Here is a 21,593-nt window from a genome sequence, read left to right as displayed (position 1 = left end):
AACGTTACAGGAAGGTAGAATCTATTGAGTTGTAAGTGATCTGAACGTTTCATGATGATAGCACTTTCCTAAGGGGGTCACACCATGTCCCAAAGGTCACCGGATCTGGTGTCAATTTAAAGAAGTAGTCCAGTTACACATGTGTGGGCTTATAACTTGGCTTCTGAATGTCCTAGAGAGATCAGGTTTGTTTTAGTGTACTCCAATCAACAGCCCCTACAACCACAAAAAGGAATGGAGTCATTAGCACTTATGGTTTTTAAATGGCACCCAGAATTATGTTGCACGAAGCACAATTTCACATCATTCTGGGTCCATTTGTGTGAAAACAAGGTCCAATCAGGCTGAAACGCTACAAGAAGGTAGAATCTATTGAGTTGTAAGTGATCTGAACGTTTCATGATGATAGCACTTTCCTAAGGGGGTCAAACCATGTCCCAAAGGTCACCGGATCTGGTGTCAATTTAAAGAAGTAGTCCAGTTACACATTTGTGGGCTTATAACTTGGCTTCTGAATGTCCTAGAGAGATCAGGTTTATTTTAGTGTACTCCAATCAACAGCCCCTACAACCACAAAAAGGAATGGAGTCATTATCACTTATGGTTTGTAAATGGCACCCAGAATTATGTTGCACGAAGCACTATTTCACATCATTCTGGGTCCATTTGTGTGAAAACAAGGTCCAATCAGGCTGAAACGTTACAGGAAGGTAGAATCTATTGAGTTGTAAGTGATCTGAACGTTTCATGATGATAGCACTTTCCTAAGGGGGTCAAACCATGTCCCAAAGGTCACCGGATCTGGTGTCAATTTAAAGAAGTAGTCCAGTTACACATGTGTGGGCATATAACTTGGCTTCTGAATGTCCTAGAGAGATCAAGTTTATTTTAGTGTACTCCAATCAACAGCCCCTACAACCACAAAAAGGAATGGAGTCATTAGCACTTATGGTTTGTAAATGGCACCCAGAATTATGTTGCACGAAGCACTATTACACATCATTCTGGGTCCATTTGTGTGAAAACAAGGTCCAATCAGGCTGAAACGTTACAAGAAGGTAGAATCTATTGAGTTGTAAGTGATCTGAACATTTCATGATGATAGCACTTTCCTAAGGGGGTCAAACCATGTCCCAAAGGTCACCGGATCTGGTGTCAATTTAAAGAAGTAGTCCAGTTACACCTTTGTGGGCTTATAACTTGGCTTCTGAATGTCCTAGAGAGGTTAGGTTTGTTTAAGTGTACTCCAATCTACAGCCCCTACAACCACAAAAAGGAATGGAGTCATTAGCACTTATGGTTTGTAAATGGCACCCAGAATTATGTTGCACGAAGCACAATTTCACATCATTCTGGGTTCATTTGTGTGAAAACAAGGTCCAATCAGGCTGAAACGTTACAGGAAGGTAGAATCTATTGAGTTGTAAGTGATCTGAACGTTTAATGATGATAGCACTTTCCTAAGGGGGTCAAACCATGTCCCAAAGGTCACCGGATCTGGTGTCAATTTAAATAAGTAGTCCAGTTACACATTTGTGGGCTTATAACTTGGCTTCTGAATGTCCTAGAGAGATCAGGTTTATTGTAGTGTACTCCAATCAACAGCCCCTACAACCACAAAAAGGAATGGAGTCATTAGCACTTATGGTTTGTAAATGGCACCCAGAATTATGTTGCACGAAGCACTATTTCACATCATTCTGGGTCCATTTGTGTGAAAACAAGGTCCAATCAGGCTGAAATGTTACAGGAAGGTAGAATCTATTGAGTTGTAAGTGATCTGAACGTTTAATGATGATAGCACTTTCCTAAGGGGGTCAAACCATGTCCCAAAGGTCACTGGATCTGGTGTCAATTTAAAGAAGTAGTCCAGTTACACATTTATGGGCTTATAACTTGGCTTCTGAAGGTCCTAGAGCGATCAGGTTTGTTTTAGTGTACTCCAATCAACAGCCCCTACAACCACAAAAAGGAATGGAGTCATTAGCACTTATGGCTTTTAAATGGCACCCAGAATTATGTTGCACGAAGCACAATTTCACATCATTCTGGGTTCATTTGTGTGAAAACAAGGTCCAATCAGGCTGAAACGTTACATGAAGGTAGAATCTATTGAGTTGTATGTGATCTGAAGGTTTCATGATGATAGCACTTTCCTAAGCGGGTCAAACCATGTCTCAAAGGTCAGCGGATCTGGCGTTCAATTTAAAGAAGTAGTCCAGTTACACATTTGTGGGCTTATAACTTGGCTTCTGAATGTCCTAGAGCGATCAGGTTTTTTTTAGTGTTCTCCAATCAACAGCCCCTAGAACCACAAAAAGGAATGGAGACATTAGCACTTATGGTTTTTAAATGGCACCCAGAATTATGTTGCACGAAGCACAATTTCACATCATTCTGGGTTCATTTGTGTGAAAACAAGGTCCAATCAGGCTGAATCGTTACAGGAAGGTAGAATCTATTGAGTTGTAAGTGATCTGAACGTTTCATGATGATAGCACTTTCCTAAGGGGGTCAAACCATGTCCCAAAGGTCACCGGATCTGGTGTCTAAAGAAGTAGTCCAGTTACACATTTGTGGGCTTATAACTTGGCTTCTGAATGTCCTAGAGAGATCAGGTTTGTTTTAGTATACTCCAATCAACAGCCCCTACAACCACAAAAAGGAATGGAGTCATTAGCACTTATGGTTTTTAAATGGCACCCAGAATTATGTTGCACGAAGCACAATTTCACATCATTCTGGGTTCATTTGTGTGAAAACAAGGTCCAATCAGGCTGAAACGTTACAGGAAGGTAGAATCTATTGAGTTGTAAGTGATCTGAACGTTTCATGATGATAGCACTTTCCTAAGGGGGTCAAACAATGTCCCAAAGGTCACCGGATCTGGTGTCAATTTAAAGAAGTAGTCCAGTTACACATTTGTGGGCTTATAACTTGGCTTCTGAATGTCCTAGAGCGATCAGGTTTGCTTTAGTGTACGCCAATCAGCAGCACCTACAACCACAAACAGGAATGGAGACATTAGCACTTATGGTTTTTAAATGGCACCCAGAATTATGTTGCACGAAGCACAATTTCACATCATTCTGGGTTCATTTTTGTGAAAACAAGGTCCAATCAGGCTGAAACAATACAGGAAGGTAGAATCTATTGAGTTGTAAGTGATCTGAACGTTTCATGATGACCGCACTTTCCTAAGGGGGTCAAACCATGTCCCAAAGGTCACCGGATCTGGTGTCTAAAGAAGTAGTCCAGTTACACATTTGTGGGCTTATAACTTGGCTTCTGAATGTCCTAGAGAGGTCAGGGTTGTTTTAGTGTACTCCAATCAACAGCCCCTACAACCACAAAAAGGAATGGAGTCGTTAGCACTTATGGTTTGTAAATGGCACCCAGAATTATGTTGCACGAAGCACAATTTCACATCATTCTGGGTCCATTTGTGTGAAAACAAGGTCCAATCAGGCTGAAACGTTACAGGAAGGTAGAATCTATTGAGTTGTAAGTGATCTGAACGTTTCATGATGATAGCACTTTCCTAAGGGGGTCACACCATGTCCCAAAGGTCACCGGATCTGGTGTCAATTTAAAGAAGTAGTCCAGTTACACATGTGTGGGCTTATAACTTGGCTTCTGAATGTCCTAGAGAGATCAGGTTTGTTTTAGTGTACTCCAATCAACAGCCCCTACAACCACAAAAAGGAATGGAGTCATTAGCACTTATGGTTTTTAAATGGCACCCAGAATTATGTTGCACGAAGCACAATTTCACATTATTCTGGGTCCATTTGTGTGAAAACAAGGTCCAATCAGGCTGAAACGCTACAAGAAGGTAGAATCTATTGAGTTGTAAGTGATCTGAACGTTTCAAGATGATCGCACATTCCTATAGGGGGTAAAATCATGTCCCAAAGGTCACCGGGCCTGGTGTCACTTTAAAGAAGTAGTCCAGTTACACATTTGTGGGCTTATAACTTGGCTTCTGAATGTCCTAGAGAGGTTAGGTTTGTTTTAGTGTACTCCAATCAACAGCCCCTACAACCACAAAAAGGAATGGAGTCATTAGCACTTATGGTTTGTAAATGGCACCCAGAATTATGTTGCACGAAGAACAATTTCACTTCATTCTGGGTCCATTTGTGTGAAAACAAGGTCCAATCAGGCTGAAACGCTATAAGAAGGTAGAATCTATTGAGTTGTAAGTGATCTGAATGTTTCAAGATGATCGCACATTCCTATAGGGGTTAAAACCATGTCCCAAAGGTCACCGGGCCTGGTGTCACTTTAAAGAAGTAGTCCAGTTACATCTTTGTGGGCTTATAACTTGGCTTCTGAATGTCCTAGAGAGGTTAGGTTTGTTTTAGTGTACTCCAATCAACAGCCCCTACAACCACAAAACGGAATGGAGTCATTAGCACTTATGGTTTGTAAATGGCACCCAGAATTATGTTGCACGAAGCACAATTTCACATCATTCTGGGTCCATTTGTGTGAAATCAAGGTCCAATCAGGCTGAAACGTTACAAGAAGGTAGAATCTATTGAGTTGTAAGTGATCTGAACGTTTCAAGATGATCGCACTTTCCTAAGGGGGTCAAACCATGTCCCAAAGGTCACCGGGCCTGGTGTCACTTTAAAGAAGTAGTCCAGTTACATCTTTGTAGGCTTATAACTTGACTTCTGAATGTCCTAGAGAGATCAGGTTTGTTTTAATGTACTCCAATCAACAGCCCCTACAACCACAAAAAGGAATGGAGTCATTAGCACTTATGGTTTGTAAATGGCACCCAGAATTATGTTGCACGAAGCACAATTTCACATCATTCTGGGTCCATTTGTGTGAAAACAAGGTCCAATCAGGCTGAAACGTTACAGGAAGGTAGAATCTATTGAGTTGTAAGTGATCTGAACGTTTCATGATGATAGCACTTTCCTAAGGGGGTCACACCATGTCCCAAAGGTCACCGGATCTGGTGTCAATTTAAAGAAGTAGTCCAGTTACACATGTGTGGGCTTATAACTTGGCTTCTGAATGTCCTAGAGAGATCAGGTTTGTTTTAGTGTACTCCAATCAACAGCCCCTACAACCACAAAAAGGAATGGAGTCATTAGCACTTATGGTTTTTAAATGGCACCCAGAATTATGTTGCACGAAGCACAATTTCACATTATTCTGGGTCCATTTGTGTGAAAACAAGGTCCAATCAGGCTGAAACGCTACAAGAAGGTAGAATCTATTGAGTTGTAAGTGATCTGAACGTTTCAAGATGATCGCACATTCCTATAGGGGGTAAAATCATGTCCCAAAGGTCACCGGGCCTGGTGTCACTTTAAAGAAGTAGTCCAGTTACACATTTGTGGGCTTATAACTTGGCTTCTGAATGTCCTAGAGAGGTTAGGTTTGTTTTAGTGTACTCCAATCAACAGCCCCTACAACCACAAAAAGGAATGGAGTCATTAGCACTTATGGTTTGTAAATGGCACCCAGAATTATGTTGCACGAAGAACAATTTCACTTCATTCTGGGTCCATTTGTGTGAAAACAAGGTCCAATCAGGCTGAAACGCTATAAGAAGGTAGAATCTATTGAGTTGTAAGTGATCTGAATGTTTCAAGATGATCGCACATTCCTATAGGGGTTAAAACCATGTCCCAAAGGTCACCGGGCCTGGTGTCACTTTAAAGAAGTAGTCCAGTTACATCTTTGTGGGCTTATAACTTGGCTTCTGAATGTCCTAGAGAGGTTAGGTTTGTTTTAGTGTACTCCAATCAACAGCCCCTACAACCACAAAACGGAATGGAGTCATTAGCACTTATGGTTTGTAAATGGCACCCAGAATTATGTTGCACGAAGCACAATTTCACATCATTCTGGGTCCATTTGTGTGAAATCAAGGTCCAATCAGGCTGAAACGTTACAAGAAGGTAGAATCTATTGAGTTGTAAGTGATCTGAACGTTTCAAGATGATCGCACTTTCCTAAGGGGGTCAAACCATGTCCCAATGGTCACCGGATCTGGTGTCAATTTAAAGAAGTAATCCAGTTACACATTTGTGGGCTTATAACTTGGCTTCTGAATGTCCTAGAGAGATCAGGTATGTTTTAGTATACTCCAATCAACAGCCCCTACAACCACAAAAGGAATGGAGTCATTAGCACTTATGGTTTTTAAATGGCACCCAGAATTATGTTGCACGAAGCATAATTTCACATGATTCTGGGTCCATTTGTGTGAAAACAAGGTCCAATCAGGCTGAAACGTTACAGGAAGGTAGAATCTATTGAGTTGTAAGTGATCTGAACGTTTCATGATGATAGCACTTTCCTAAGGGGGTCAAACCATGTCCCAAAGGTCACCGGATCTGGTGTCAATTTAAAGAAGTAGTCCAGTTACACATTTGTGGGCTTATAACTTGGCTTCTGAATGTCCTAGAGAGGTTAGGTTTGTTTTAGTGTACTCCAATCTACAGCCCTACAACCACAAAAAGGAATGGAGTCATTAGCACTTATGGTTTGTAAATGGCACCCAGAATTATGTTGCACGAAGCACAATTTCACATCATTCTGGGTTCATTTGTGTGAAAACAAGGTCCAATCAGGCTGAAACGTTACAGGAAGGTAGAATCTATTGAGTTGTAAGTGATCTGAACGTTTAATGATGATAGCACTTTCCTAAGGGGGTCAAACCATGTCCCAAAGGTCACCGGATCTGGTGTCAATTTAAATAAGTAGTCCAGTTACACATTTGTGGGCTTATAACTTGGCTTCTGAATGTCCTAGAGAGATCAGGTTTATTGTAGTGTACTCCAATCAACAGCCCCTACAACCACAAAAAGGAATGGAGTCATTAGCACTTATGGTTTGTAAATGGCACCCAGAATTATGTTGCACGAAGCACTATTTCACATCATTCTGGGTCCATTTGTGTGAAAACAAGGTCCAATCAGGCTGAAACGTTACAGGAAGGTAGAATCTATTGAGTTGTAAGTGATCTGAACGTTTAATGATGATAGCACTTTCCTAAGGGGGTCAAACCATGTCCCAAAGGTCACCGGATCTGGTGTCAATTTAAAGAAGTAGTCCAGTTACACATTTATGGGCTTATAACTTGGCTTCTGAAGGTCCTAGAGCGATCAGGTTTGTTTAGTGTACTCCAATCAACAGCCCCTACAACCACAAAAAGGAATGGAGTCATTAGCACTTATGGCTTTTAAATGGCACCCAGAATTATGTTGCACGAAGCACAATTTCACATCATTCTGGGTTCATTTGTGTGAAAACAAGGTCCAATCAGGCTGAAACGTTACATGAAGGTAGAATCTATTGAGTTGTATGTGATATGAAGGTTTCATGATGATAGCACTTTCCTAAGGGGGTCAAACCATGTCTCAAAGGTCAGTGGATCTGGCGTCAATTTAAAGAAGTAGTCCAGTTGCACATTTGTGGGCTTATAACTTGGCTTCTGAATGTCCTAGAGCGATCAGGTTTGTTTTAGTGTACTCCAATCAACAGCCCCTAGAACCACAAAAAGGAATGGAGACATTAGCACTTATGGTTTTTAAATGGCACCCAGAATTATGTTGCACAAAGCACAATTTCACATCATTCTGGGTTCATTTGTGTGAAAACAAGGTCCAATCAGGCTGAATCGTTACAGGAAGGTAGAATCTATTGAGTTGTAAGTGATCTGAACGTTTCATGATGATAGCACTTTCCTAAGGGGGTCAAACCATGTCCCAAAGGTCACCGGATCTGGTGTCTAAAGAAGTAGTCCAGTTACACATTTGTGGGCTTATAACTTGGCTTCTGAATGTCCTGGAGAGATCAGGCTTGTTTTAGTATACTCCAATCAACAGCCCCTACAACCACAAAAAGGAATGGAGTCATTAGCACTTATGGTTTTTAAATGGCACCCAGAATTATGTTGCACGAAGCACAATTTCACATCATTCTGGGTTCATTTGTGTGAAAACAAGGTCCAATCAGGCTGAAACGTTACAGGAAGGTAGAATCTATTGAGTTGTAAGTGATCTGAACGTTTCATGATGATAGCACTTTCCTAAGGGGGTCAAACAATGTCCCAAAGGTCACCGGATCTGGTGTCAATTTAAAGAAGTAGTCCAGTTACACATTTGTGGGCTTATAACTTGGCTTCTGAATGTCCTAGAGCGATCAGGTTTGCTTTAGTGTACTCCAATCAACAGCCCCTACAACCACAAACAGGAATGGAGACATTAGCACTTATGGTTTTTAAATGGCACCCAGAATTTTGTTGCACGAAGCACAATTTCACATCATTCTGGGTTCATTTGTGTGAAAACAAGGTCCAATCAGGCTGAAACAATACAGGAAGGTAGAATCTATTGAGTTGTAAGTGATCTGAACGTTTCATGATGATCGCACTTTTCTAAGGGGGTCAAACCATGTCCCAAAGGTCACCGGATCTGGTGTCACTTTAAAGAAGTAGTCCAGTTACACATTTGTGGGCTTATAACTTGGCTTCTGAATGTCCTAGAGAGGTCAGGGTTGTTTTAGTGTTCTCCAATCAACGGCCCCTACAACCACAAAAAGGAATGGAGTCATTAGCACTTATGGTTTGTAAATGGCACCCAGAATTATGTTGCACGAAGCACAATTTCACATCATTCTGGGTCCATTTGTGTGAAAACAAGGTCCAATAAAGCTGAAACGTTACAGGAAGGTAGAATCTATTGAGTTGTAAGTGATCTGAACGTTTCATGATGATAGCACTTTCCTAAGGGGGTCACACCATGTCCCAAAGGTCACCGGATCTGGTGTCAATTTAAAGAAGTAGTCCAGTTACACATGTGTGGGCTTATAACTTGGCTTCTGAATGTCCTAGAGAGATCAGGTTTGTTTTAGTGTACTCCAATCAACAGCCCCTACAACCACAAAAAGGAATGGAGTCATTATCACTTATGGTTTGTAAATGGCACCCAGAATTATGTTGCACGAAGCACTATTTCACATCATTCTGGGTCCATTTGTGTGAAAACAAGGTCCAATCAGGCTGAAACGTTACAGGAAGGTAGAATCTATTGAATTGTAAGTGATCTGAACGTTTCATGATGATAGCACTTTCCTAAGGGGGTCAAACCATGTCCCAAAGGTCACCGGATCTGGTGTCAATTTAAAGAAGTAGTCCAGTTACACATGTGTGGGCATATAACTTGGCTTCTGAATGTCCTAGAGAGATCAAGTTTATTTTAGTGTACTCCAATCAACAGCCCCTACAACCACAAAAAGGAATGGAGTCATTAGCACTTATGGTTTGTAAATGGCACCCAGAATTATGTTGCACGAAGCACTATTACACATCATTCTGGGTCCATTTGTGTGAAAACAAGGTCCAATCAGGCTGAAACGTTACAAGAAGGTAGAATCTATTGAGTTGTAAGTGATCTGAACATTTCATGATGATAGCACTTTCCTAAGGGGGTCAAACCATGTCCCAAAGGTCACCGGATCTGGTGTCAATTTAAAGAAGTAGTCCAGTTACACCTTTGTGGGCTTATAACTTGGCTTCTGAATGTCCTAGAGAGGTTAGGTTTGTTTAAGTGTACTCCAATCTACAGCCCCTACAACCACAAAAGGGAATGGAGTCATTAGCACTTATGGTTTGTAAATGGCACCCAGAATTATGTTGCACGAAGCACAATTTCACATCATTCTGGGTTCATTTGTGTGAAAACAAGGTCCAATCAGGCTGAAACGTTACAGGAAGGTAGAATCTATTGAGTTGTAAGTGATCTGAACGTTTAATGATGATAGCACTTTCCTAAGGGGGTCAAACCATGTCCCAAAGGTCACCGGATCTGGTGTCAATTTAAATAAGTAGACCAGTTACACATTTGTGGGCTTATAACTTGGCTTCTGAATGTCCTAGAGAGATCAGGTTTATTGTAGTGTACTCCAATCAACAGCCCCTACAACCACAAAAAGGAATGGAGTCATTAGCACTTATGGTTTGTAAATGGCACCCAGAATTATGTTGCACGAAGCACTATTTCACATCATTCTGGGTCCATTTGTGTGAAAACAAGGTCCAATCAGGCTGAAACGTTACAGGAAGGTAGAATCTATTGAGTTGTAAGTGATCTGAACGTTTAATGATGATAGCACTTTCCTAAGGGGGTCAAACCATGTCCCAAAGGTCACCGGATCTGGTGTCAATTTAAAGAAGTAGTCCAGTTACACATTTAAGGGCTTATAACTTGGCTTCTGAAGGTCCTAGAGCGATCAGGTTTGTTTTAGTGTACTCCAATCAACAGCCCCTACAACCACAAAAAGGAATGGAGTCATTAGCACTTATGGCTTTTAAATGGCACCCAGAATTATGTTGCACGAAGCACAATTTCACATCATTCTGGGTTCATTTGTGTGAAAACAAGGTCCAATCAGGCTGAAACGTTACATGAAGGTAGAATCTATTGAGTTGTATGTGATCTGAAGGTTTCATGATGATAGCACTTTCCTAAGGGGGTCAAACCATGTCTCAAAGGTCAGCGGATCTGGCGTCAATTTAAAGAAGTAGTCCAGTTACACATTTGTGGGCTTATAACTTGGCTTCTGAATGTCCTAGAGCGATCAGGTTTTTTTTAGTGTTCTCCAATCAACAGCCCCTAGAACCACAAAAAGGAATGGAGACATTAGCACTTATGGTTTTTAAATGGCACCCAGAATTATGTTGCACGAAGCACAATTTCACATCATTCTGGGTTCATTTGTGTGAAAACAAGGTCCAATCAGGCTGAATCGTTACAGGAAGGTAGAATCTATTGAGTTGTAAGTGATCTGAACGTTTCATGATGATAGCACTTTCCTAAGGGGGTCAAACCATGTCCCAAAGGTCACCGGATCTGGTGTCTAAAGAAGTAGTCCAGTTACACATTTGTGGGCTTATAACTTGGCTTCTGAATGTCCTAGAGAGATCAGGTTTGTTTTAGTATACTCCAATCAACAGCCCCTACAACCACAAAAAGGAATGGAGTCATTAGCACTTATGGTTTTTAAATGGCACCCAGAATTATGTTGCACGAAGCACAATTTCACATCATTCTGGGTTCATTTGTGTGAAAACAAGGTCCAATCAGGCTGAAACGTTACAGGAAGGTAGAATCTATTGAGTTGTAAGTGATCTGAACGTTTCATGATGATAGCACTTTCCTAAGGGGGTCAAACAATGTCCCAAAGGTCACCGGATCTGGTGTCAATTTAAAGAAGTAGTCCAGTTACACATTTGTGGGCTTATAACTTGGCTTCTGAATGTCCTAGAGCGATCAGGTTTGCTTTAGTGTACGCCAATCAGCAGCACCTACAACCACAAACAGGAATGGAGACATTAGCACTTATGGTTTTTAAATGGCACCCAGAATTATGTTGCACGAAGCACAATTTCACATCATTCTGGGTTCATTTTTGTGAAAACAAGGTCCAATCAGGCTGAAACAATACAGGAAGGTAGAATCTATTGAGTTGTAAGTGATCTGAACGTTTCATGATGATCGCACTTTCCTAAGGGGGTCAAACCATGTCCCAAAGGTCACTGGATCTGGTGTCACTTTAAAGAAGTAGTCCAGTTACACATTTGTGGGCTTATAACTTGGCTTCTGAATGTCCTAGAGAGGTTAGGTTTGTTTTAGTGTACTCCAATCAACAGCCCCTACAACCACAAAAAGGAATGGAGTCATTAGCACTTATGGTTTTTAAATGGCACCCAGAATTATGTTGCACGAAGCACAATTTCACATCATTCTGGGTCCATTTGTGTGAAAACAAGGTCCAATCAGGCTGAAACGTTACAGGAAGGTAGAATCTATTGAGTTGTAAGTGATCTGAACGTTTCATGATGATAGCACTTTCCTAAGGGGGTCAAACCATGTCCCAAAGGTCACCGGATCAGGTGTCACTTTAAAGAAGTAGTCCAGTTACACCTTTTTGGGCTTATAACTTGGCTTCTGAATGTCCTAGAGAGGTTAGGTTTGTTTTAGTGTACTCCAATCAACAGCCCCTACAACCACAAAAAGGAATGGAGTCATTAGCACTTATGGTTTTTAAATGGCACCCAGAATTATGTTGCACGAAGCACAATTTCACATGATTCTGGGTCCATTTGTGTGAAAACAAGGTCCAATCAGGCTGAAACGTTACAGGAAGGTAGAATCTATTGAGTTGTAAGTGATCTGAACGTTTCATGATGATAGCACTTTCCTAAGGGGGTCAAACCATGTCCCAAAGGTCACTGGATCTGGTGTCACTTTAAAGAAGTAGTCCAGTTACACATTTGTGGGCTTATAACTTGGCTTCTGAATGTCCTAGAGAGGTCAGGTTTGTTTTAGTGTACTCCAATCAACAGCCCCTACAACCACAAAAAGGAATGGAGTCATTAGCACTTATGGTTTGTAAATGGCACCCAGAATTATGTTGCACGAAGCACAATTTCACATCATTCTGGGTCCATTTGTGTTAAAACAAGGTCCAATCAGGCTGAAACATTACAGGAAGGTAGAATCTATTGAGTTGTAAGTGATCTGAACGTTTCATGATGATAGCACTTTCCTAAGGGGGTCAAACCATGTCCCAAAGGTCACTGGATCTGGTGTCACTTTAAAGAAGTAGTCCAGTTACACATTTGTGGGCTTATAACTTGGCTTCTGAATGTCCTAGAGAGGTCAGGTTTGTTTTAGTGTACTCCAATCAACAGCCCCTACAACCACAAAAAGGAATGGAGTCATTAGCACTTATGGTTTGTAAATGGCACCCAGAATTATGTTGCACGAAGCACAATTTCACATCATTCTGGGTCCATTTGTGTTAAAACAAGGTCCAATCAGGCTGAAACATTACAGGAAGGTAGAATCTATTAAGTTGTAAGTGATCTGAACGTTTCATGATGATAGCACTTTCCTAAGGGGGTCAAACCATGTCCCAAAGGTCACTGGATCTGGTGTCACTTTAAAGAAGTAGTCCAGTTACAAATTTGTGGGCTTATAACTTGGCTTCTGAATGTCCTAGAGAGATCAGGTTTGTTTTAGTATACTCCAATCAACATACCCTACAACCACAAAAAGGAATGGAGATATTAGCACTTATGGTTTGTAAATGGCACCCAGAATTATTTTGCACGAAGCACAATTTCACATCATTCTGGGTCCATTTGTGTGAAAACAAGGTCCAATCAGGCTGAAACGCTACAAGAAGGTAGAATCTATTGAGTTGTAAGTGATCTGAACGTTTCAAGATGATCGCACATTCCTATAGGGGGTAAAACCATGTCCCAAAGGTCACCGGGCCTGGTGTCACTTTAAAGAAGTAGTCCAGTTACACATTTGTGGGCTTATAACTTGGCTTCTGAATGTCCTAGAGAGGTTAGGTTTGTTTTAGTGTACTCCAATCAACAGCCCCTACAACCACAAAAAGGAATGGAGTCATTAGCACTTATGGTTTGTAAATGGCACCCAGAATTATGTTGCACGAAGCACAATTTCACATCATTCTGGGTCCATTTGTGTGAAAACAAGGTCCAATCAGGCTGAAACGTTACAGGAAAGTAGAATCTATTGAGTTGTAAGTGATCTGAACGTTTCATGATGATAGCACTTTCCTAAGGGGGTCAAACCATGTCCCAAAGGTCACCGGATCTGGTGTCAATTTAAAGTAGTCCAGTTACATATTTGTGGGCTTATAACTTGGCTTCTGAATGTCCTAGAGAGATCAGGTTTATTTTAGTGTACTCCAATCAACAGCCCCTACAACCACAAAAAGGAATGGAGTCATTAGCACTTATGGTTTTTAAATGGCACCCAGAATTATGTTGCACGAAGCACAATTTCACATCATTCTGGGTCCATTTGTGTGAAAACAAGGTCCAATCAGGCTGAAACGTTACAGGAAGGTAGAATCTATTGAGTTGTAAGTGATCTGAACGTTTCATGATGATAGCACTTTCCTAAGGGGGTCAAACCATGTCCCAAAGGTCACCGGATCAGGTGTCACTTTAAAGAAGTAGTCCAGTTACACCTTTGTGGGCTTATAACTTCGCTTCTGAATGTCCTAGAGAGGTTAGGTTTGTTTTAGTGTACTCCAATCAACAGCCCCTACAACCACAAAAAGGAATGGAGTCATTAGCACTTATGGTTTTTAAATGGCACCCAGAATTATGTTGCACGAAGCACAATTTCACATGATTCTGGGTCCATTTGTGTGAAAACAAGGTCCAATCAGGCTGAAATGTTACAGGAAGGTAGAATCTATTGAGTTGTAAGTGATCTGAACGTTTCATGATGATAGCACTTTCCTAAGGGGGTCAAACCATGTCCCAAAGGTCACTGGATCTGGTGTCACTTTAAAGAAGTAGTCCAGTTACACATTTGTGGGTTTATAACTTGGCTTCTGAATGTCCTAGAGAGGTCAGGTTTGTTTTAGTGTACTCCAATCAACAGCCCCTACAACCACAAAAAGGAATGGAGTCATTAGCACTTATGGTTTGTAAATGGCACCCAGAATTATGTTGCACGAAGCACAATTTCACATCATTCTGGGTCCATTTGTGTTAAAACAAGGTCCAATCAGGCTGAAACATTACAGGAAGGTAGAATCTATTAAGTTGTAAGTGATCTGAACGTTTCATGATGATAGCACTTTCCTAAGGGGGTCAAAAAATGTCCCAAAGGTCACTGGATCTGGTGTCACTTTAAAGAAGTAGTCCAGTTACAAATTTGTGGGCTTATAACTTGGCTTCTGAATGTCCTAGAGAGATCAGGTTTGTTTTAATGTACTCCAATCAACAGCCCCTACAACCACAAAAAGGAATGGAGTCATTAGCATTTATGGTTTGTAAATGGCACCCAGAATTATGTTGCACGAAGCACAATTTCACATCATTCTGGGTCCATTTGTGTGAAAACAAGGTCCAATCAGGCTGAAACGTTAAAGGAAGGTAGAATCTATTGAGTTGTAAGTGATCTGAACGTTTCATGATGATAGCACTTTCCTAAGGGGGTCAAACCATGTCCCAAAGGTCACCGGATCTGGCGTCAATTTAAAGAAGTAGTCCAGTTACACATTTGTGGGCTTATAACTTGGCTTCTGAATGTCCTAGAGCGATCAGGTTTGCTTTAGTGTACTCCAATCAACAGCCCCTACAACCACAAAAAGGAATGGAGACATTAGCACTTATGGTTTTTAAATGGCACCCAGAATTATGTTTCACGAAGCACAATTTCACATCATTCTGGGTCCATTTGTGTGAAAACAAGGTCCAATCAGGCTGATACGTTACAAGAAGGTAGAATCTATTGAGTTGTAAGTGATCTGAACGTTTCATGATGATAGCACTTTCCTAAGGGGGTCAAACCATGTCCCAAAGGTCACCGGATCTGGTGTCAATTTAAAGAAGTAGTCCAGTTACACATTTGTGGGCTTATAACTTGGCTTCTGAATGTCCTTGAGAGATCAGGTTTGTTTTAATGTACTCCAATCAACAGCCCCTACAACCACAAAAAGGAATGGAGTCATTAGCATTTATGGTTTGTAATTGGCACCCAGAATTATGTTGCACAAAGCACAATTTCACATCATTCTGGGTTCATTTGTGTGAAAACAAGGTCCAATCAGGCTGAAACGTTACAGGAAGGTAGAATCTATTTAGTTGTAAGTGATCTGAACGTTTCATGATTATAGCGCTTTCCTAAGCGGATCAAACCATGTCCCAAAGGTCACCGGATCATGTGTCAATTTAAAGAAGTAGCCCAGTTACACATTTGTGGGCTTATAACTTGGCTTCTGAATGTCCTAGAGAGATCAGGTTTGTTTTAGTGTACTCCAATCAACAGCCCCTACAACCACAAAAGGAATGGAGTCATTAGCCTTATGGTTTGTAAATGGCACCCAGAATTATGTTGCACGAAGCACAATTTCACATCATTCTGGGTCCATTTGTGTGAAAACAAGGTCCAATCAGGCTGAAACATTACAAGAAGGTAGAATCTATTGAGTTGTAAGTGATCTGAACGTTTCATGATGATCTCACATTCCCATAGGGGGTCAAACCATGTCCCAAAGGTCACCGGGCCTGGTGTCACTTTAAAGAAGTAGTCCAGTTACACCTTTGTGGGCTTATAACTTGGCTTCTGAATGTCCTAGAGAGGTCAGGTTTGTTTTAGTGTACTCCAATCAACAGCCCCTACAACCACAAAAAGGAATGGAGTCATTAGCACTTATGGTTTTTAAATGGCACCCAGAATTATGTTGCACGAAGCACAATTTCACATGATTCTGGGTCCATTTGTGTGAAAACAAGGTCCAATCAGGCTGAAACGTTACAGGAAGGTAGAATCTATTGAGTTGTAAGTGATCTGAACGTTTCATGATGATAGCACTTTCCTAAGGGGGTCAAACCATGTCCCAAAGGTCACTGGATCTGGTGTCACTTTAAAGAAGTAGTCCAGTTACACATTTGTGGGCTTATAACTTGGCTTCTGAATGTCCTAGAGAGGTCAGGTTTGTTTTAGTGTACTCCAATCAACAGCCCCTACAACCACAAAAAGGAATGGAGTCATTAGCACTTATGGTTTGTAAATGGCACCCAGAATTATGTTGCACGAAGCACAATTTCACATCATTCTGGGTCCATTTGTGTTAAAACAAGGTCCAATCAGGCTGAAACATTACAGGAAGGTAGAATCTATTGAGTTGTAAGTGATCTGAACGTTTCATGATGATAGCACTTTCCTAAGGGGGTCAAACCATGTCCCAAAGGTCACTGGATCTGGTGTCACTTTAAAGAAGTAGTCCAGTTACACATTTGTGGGCTTATAACTTGGCTTCTGAATGTCCTAGAGAGGTCAGGTTTGTTTTAGTGTACTCCAATCAACAGCCCCTACAACCACAAAAAGGAATGGAGTCATTAGCACTTATGGTTTGTAAATGGCACCCAGAATTATGTTGCACGAAGCACAATTTCACATCATTCTGGGTCCATTTGTGTTAAAACAAGGTCCAATCAGGCTGAAACATTACAGGAAGGTAGAATCTATTAAGTTGTAAGTGATCTGAACGTTTCATGATGATAGCACTTTCCTAAGGGGGTCAAACCATGTCCCAAAGGTCACTGGATCTGGTGTCACTTTAAAGAAGTAGTCCAGTTACAAATTTGTGGGCTTATAACTTGGCTTCTGAATGTCCTAGAGAGATCAGGTTTGTTTTAGTATACTCCAATCAACATACCCTACAACCACAAAAAGGAATGGAGATATTAGCACTTATGGTTTGTAAATGGCACCCAGAATTATTTTGCACGAAGCACAATTTCACATCATTCTGGGTCCATTTGTGTGAAAACAAGGTCCAATCAGGCTGAAACGCTACAAGAAGGTAGAATCTATTGAGTTGTAAGTGATCTGAACGTTTCAAGATGATCGCACATTCCTATAGGGGGTAAAACCATGTCCCAAAGGTCACCGGGCCTGGTGTCACTTTAAAGAAGTAGTCCAGTTACACATTTGTGGGCTTATAACTTGGCTTCTGAATGTCCTAGAGAGGTTAGGTTTGTTTTAGTGTACTCCAATCAACAGCCCCTACAACCACAAAAAGGAATGGAGTCATTAGCACTTATGGTTTGTAAATGGCACCCAGAATTATGTTGCACGAAGCACAATTTCACATCATTCTGGGTCCATTTGTGTGAAAACAAGGTCCAATCAGGCTGAAACGTTACAGGAAGGTAGAATCTATTGAGTTGTAAGTGATCTGAACGTTTCATGATGATAGCACTTTCCTAAGGGGGTCAAACCATGTCCCAAAGGTCACCGGATCTGGTGTCAATTTAAAGTAGTCCAGTTACATATTTGTGGGCTTATAACTTGGCTTCTGAATGTCCTAGAGAGATCAGGTTTATTTTAGTGTACTCCAATCAACAGCCCCTACAACCACAAAAAGGAATGGAGTCATTAGCACTTATGGTTTTTAAATGGCACCCAGAATTATGTTGCACGAAGCACAATTTCACATCATTCTGGGTCCATTTGTGTGAAAACAAGGTCCAATCAGGCTGAAACGTTACAGGAAGGTAGAATCTATTGAGTTGTAAGTGATCTGAACGTTTCATGATGATAGCACTTTCCTAAGGGGGTCAAACCATGTCCCAAAGGTCACCGGATCAGGTGTCACTTTAAAGAAGTAGTCCAGTTACACCTTTGTGGGCTTATAACTTCGCTTCTGAATGTCCTAGAGAGGTTAGGTTTGTTTTAGTGTACTCCAATCAACAGCCCCTACAACCACAAAAAGGAATGGAGTCATTAGCACTTATGGTTTTTAAATGGCACCCAGAATTATGTTGCACGAAGCACAATTTCACATGATTCTGGGTCCATTTGTGTGAAAACAAGGTCCAATCAGGCTGAAATGTTACAGGAAGGTAGAATCTATTGAGTTGTAAGTGATCTGAACGTTTCATGATGATAGCACTTTCCTAAGGGGGTCAAACCATGTCCCAAAGGTCACTGGATCTGGTGTCACTTTAAAGAAGTAGTCCAGTTACACATTTGTGGGTTTATAACTTGGCTTCTGAATGTCCTAGAGAGGTCAGGTTTGTTTTAGTGTACTCCAATCAACAGCCCCTACAACCACAAAAAGGAATGGAGTCATTAGCACTTATGGTTTGTAAATGGCACCCAGAATTATGTTGCACGAAGCACAATTTCACATCATTCTGGGTCCATTTGTGTTAAAACAAGGTCCAATCAGGCTGAAACATTACAGGAAGGTAGAATCTATTAAGTTGTAAGTGATCTGAACGTTTCATGATGATAGCACTTTCCTAAGGGGGTCAAAAAATGTCCCAAAGGTCACTGGATCTGGTGTCACTTTAAAGAAGTAGTCCAGTTACAAATTTGTGGGCTTATAACTTGGCTTCTGAATGTCCTAGAGAGATCAGGTTTGTTTTAATGTACTCCAATCAACAGCCCCTACAACCACAAAAAGGAATGGAGTCATTAGCATTTATGGTTTGTAAATGGCACCCAGAATTATGTTGCACGAAGCACAATTTCACATCATTCTGGGTCCATTTGTGTGAAAACAAGGTCCAATCAGGCTGAAACGTTAAAGGAAGGTAGAATCTATTGAGTTGTAAGTGATCTGAACGTTTCATGATGATAGCACTTTCCTAAGGGGGTCAAACCATGTCCCAAAGGTCACCGGATCTGGCGTCAATTTAAAGAAGTAGTCCAGTTACACATTTGTGGGCTTATAACTTGGCTTCTGAATGTCCTAGAGCGATCAGGTTTGCTTTAGTGTACTCCAATCAACAGCCCCTACAACCACAAAAAGGAATGGAGACATTAGCACTTATGGTTTTTAAATGGCACCCAGAATTATGTTTCACGAAGCACAATTTCACATCATTCTGGGTCCATTTGTGTGAAAACAAGGTCCAATCAGGCTGATACGTTACAAGAAGGTAGAATCTATTGAGTTGTAAGTGATCTGAACGTTTCATGATGATAGCACTTTCCTAAGGGGGTCAAACCATGTCCCAAAGGTCACCGGATCTGGTGTCAATTTAAAGAAGTAGTCCAGTTACACATTTGTGGGCTTATAACTTGGCTTCTGAATGTCCTTGAGAGATCAGGTTTGTTTTAATGTACTCCAATCAACAGCCCCTACAACCACAAAAAGGAATGGAGTCATTAGCATTTATGGTTTGTAATTGGCACCCAGAATTATGTTGCACAAAGCACAATTTCACATCATTCTGGGTTCATTTGTGTGAAAACAAGGTCCAATCAGGCTGAAACGTTACAGGAAGGTAGAATCTATTTAGTTGTAAGTGATCTGAACGTTTCATGATTATAGCGCTTTCCTAAGCGGATCAAACCATGTCCCAAAGGTCACCGGATCATGTGTCAATTTAAAGAAGTAGCCCAGTTACACATTTGTGGGCTTATAACTTGGCTTCTGAATGTCCTAGAGAGATCAGGTTTGTTTTAGTGTACTCCAATCAACAGCCCCTACAACCACAAAAGGAATGGAGTCATTAGCCTTATGGTTTGTAAATGGCACCCAGAATTATGTTGCACGAAGCACAATTTCACATCATTCTGGGTCCATTTGTGTGAAAACAAGGTCCAATCAGGCTGAAACATTACAAGAAGGTAGAATCTATTGAGTTGTAAGTGATCTGAACGTTTCATGATGATCTCACATTCCCATAGGGGGTCAAACCATGTCCCAAAGGTCACCGGGCCTGGTGTCACTTTAAAGAAGTAGTCCAGTTACACCTTTGTGGGCTTATAACTTGGCTTCTGAATGTCCTAGAGAGGTCAGGTTTGTTTTAGTGTACTCCAATCAACAGCCCCTACAACCACAAAAAGGAATGGAGTCATTAGCACTTATGGTTTGTAAATGGCACCCAGAATTATGTTGCACGAAGCACAATTTCACATCATTCTGGGTCCATTTGTGTGAAAACAAGGTCCAATCAGGCTGAAACGTTAAAGGAAGGTAGAATCTATTGAGTTGTAAGTGATCTGAACGTTTCATGATGATAGCACTTTCCTAAGGGGGTCAAACCATGTCCCAAAGGTCACCGGATCTGGTGTCAATTTAAAGAAGTAGTCCAGTTACACATTTGTGGGCTTATAACTTGGCTTCTGAATGTCCTAGAGCGATCAGGTTTGCTTTAGTCTACTCCAATCAACAGCCCCTACAACCACAAAAAGGAATGGAGACATTAGCACTTATGGTTTTTAAATGGCACCCAGAATTATGTTGCACGAAGCACAATTTCACATCATTCTGGGTCCATTTGTGTGAAAACAAGGTCCAATCAGGCTGAAACGCTACAAGAAGGTAGAATCTATTGAGTTGTAAGTGATCTGAACATTTCAAGATGATCGCACATTCCTATAGGGGGTAAAACCATGTCCCAAAGGACACCGGGCCTGGTGTCACTTTAAAGAAGTAGTCCAGTTACACCTTTGTGGGCTTATAACTTGGCTTCTGAATGTCCTAGAGAGATCAGGTTTGTTTTAATGTACTCCAATCAACAGCCCCTACAACCACAAAAAGGAATGGAGTCATTAGCATTTATGGTTTGTAAATGGCACCCAGAATTATGTTGCACGAAGCACAATTTCACATCATTCTGGGTCCATTTGTGTGAAAACAAGGTCCAATCAGGCTGAAACGTTAAAGGAAGGTAGAATCTATTGAGTTGTAAGTGATCTGAACGTTTCATGATGATAGCACTTTCCTAAGGGGGTCAAACCATGTCCCAAAGGTCACCGGATCTGGCGTCAATTTAAAGAAGTAGTCCAGTTACACATTTGTGGGCTTATAACTTGGCTTCTGAATGTCCTAGAGCGATCAGGTTTGCTTTAGTGTACTCCAATCAACAGCCCCTACAACCACAAAAAGGAATGGAGACATTAGCACTTATGGTTTTTAAATGGCACCCAGAATTATGTTTCACGAAGCACAATTTCACATCATTCTGGGTCCATTTGTGTGAAAACAAGGTCCAATCAGGCTGATACGTTACAAGAAGGTAGAATCTATTGAGTTGTAAG

Source organism: Nothobranchius furzeri, chromosome 13 (assembly GCF_043380555.1).
Source record: "Nothobranchius furzeri strain GRZ-AD chromosome 13, NfurGRZ-RIMD1, whole genome shotgun sequence".
NCBI classification, from domain to species: domain Eukaryota; kingdom Metazoa; phylum Chordata; class Actinopteri; order Cyprinodontiformes; family Nothobranchiidae; genus Nothobranchius; species Nothobranchius furzeri.
This window is presented reverse-complemented; position numbering follows the sequence as displayed.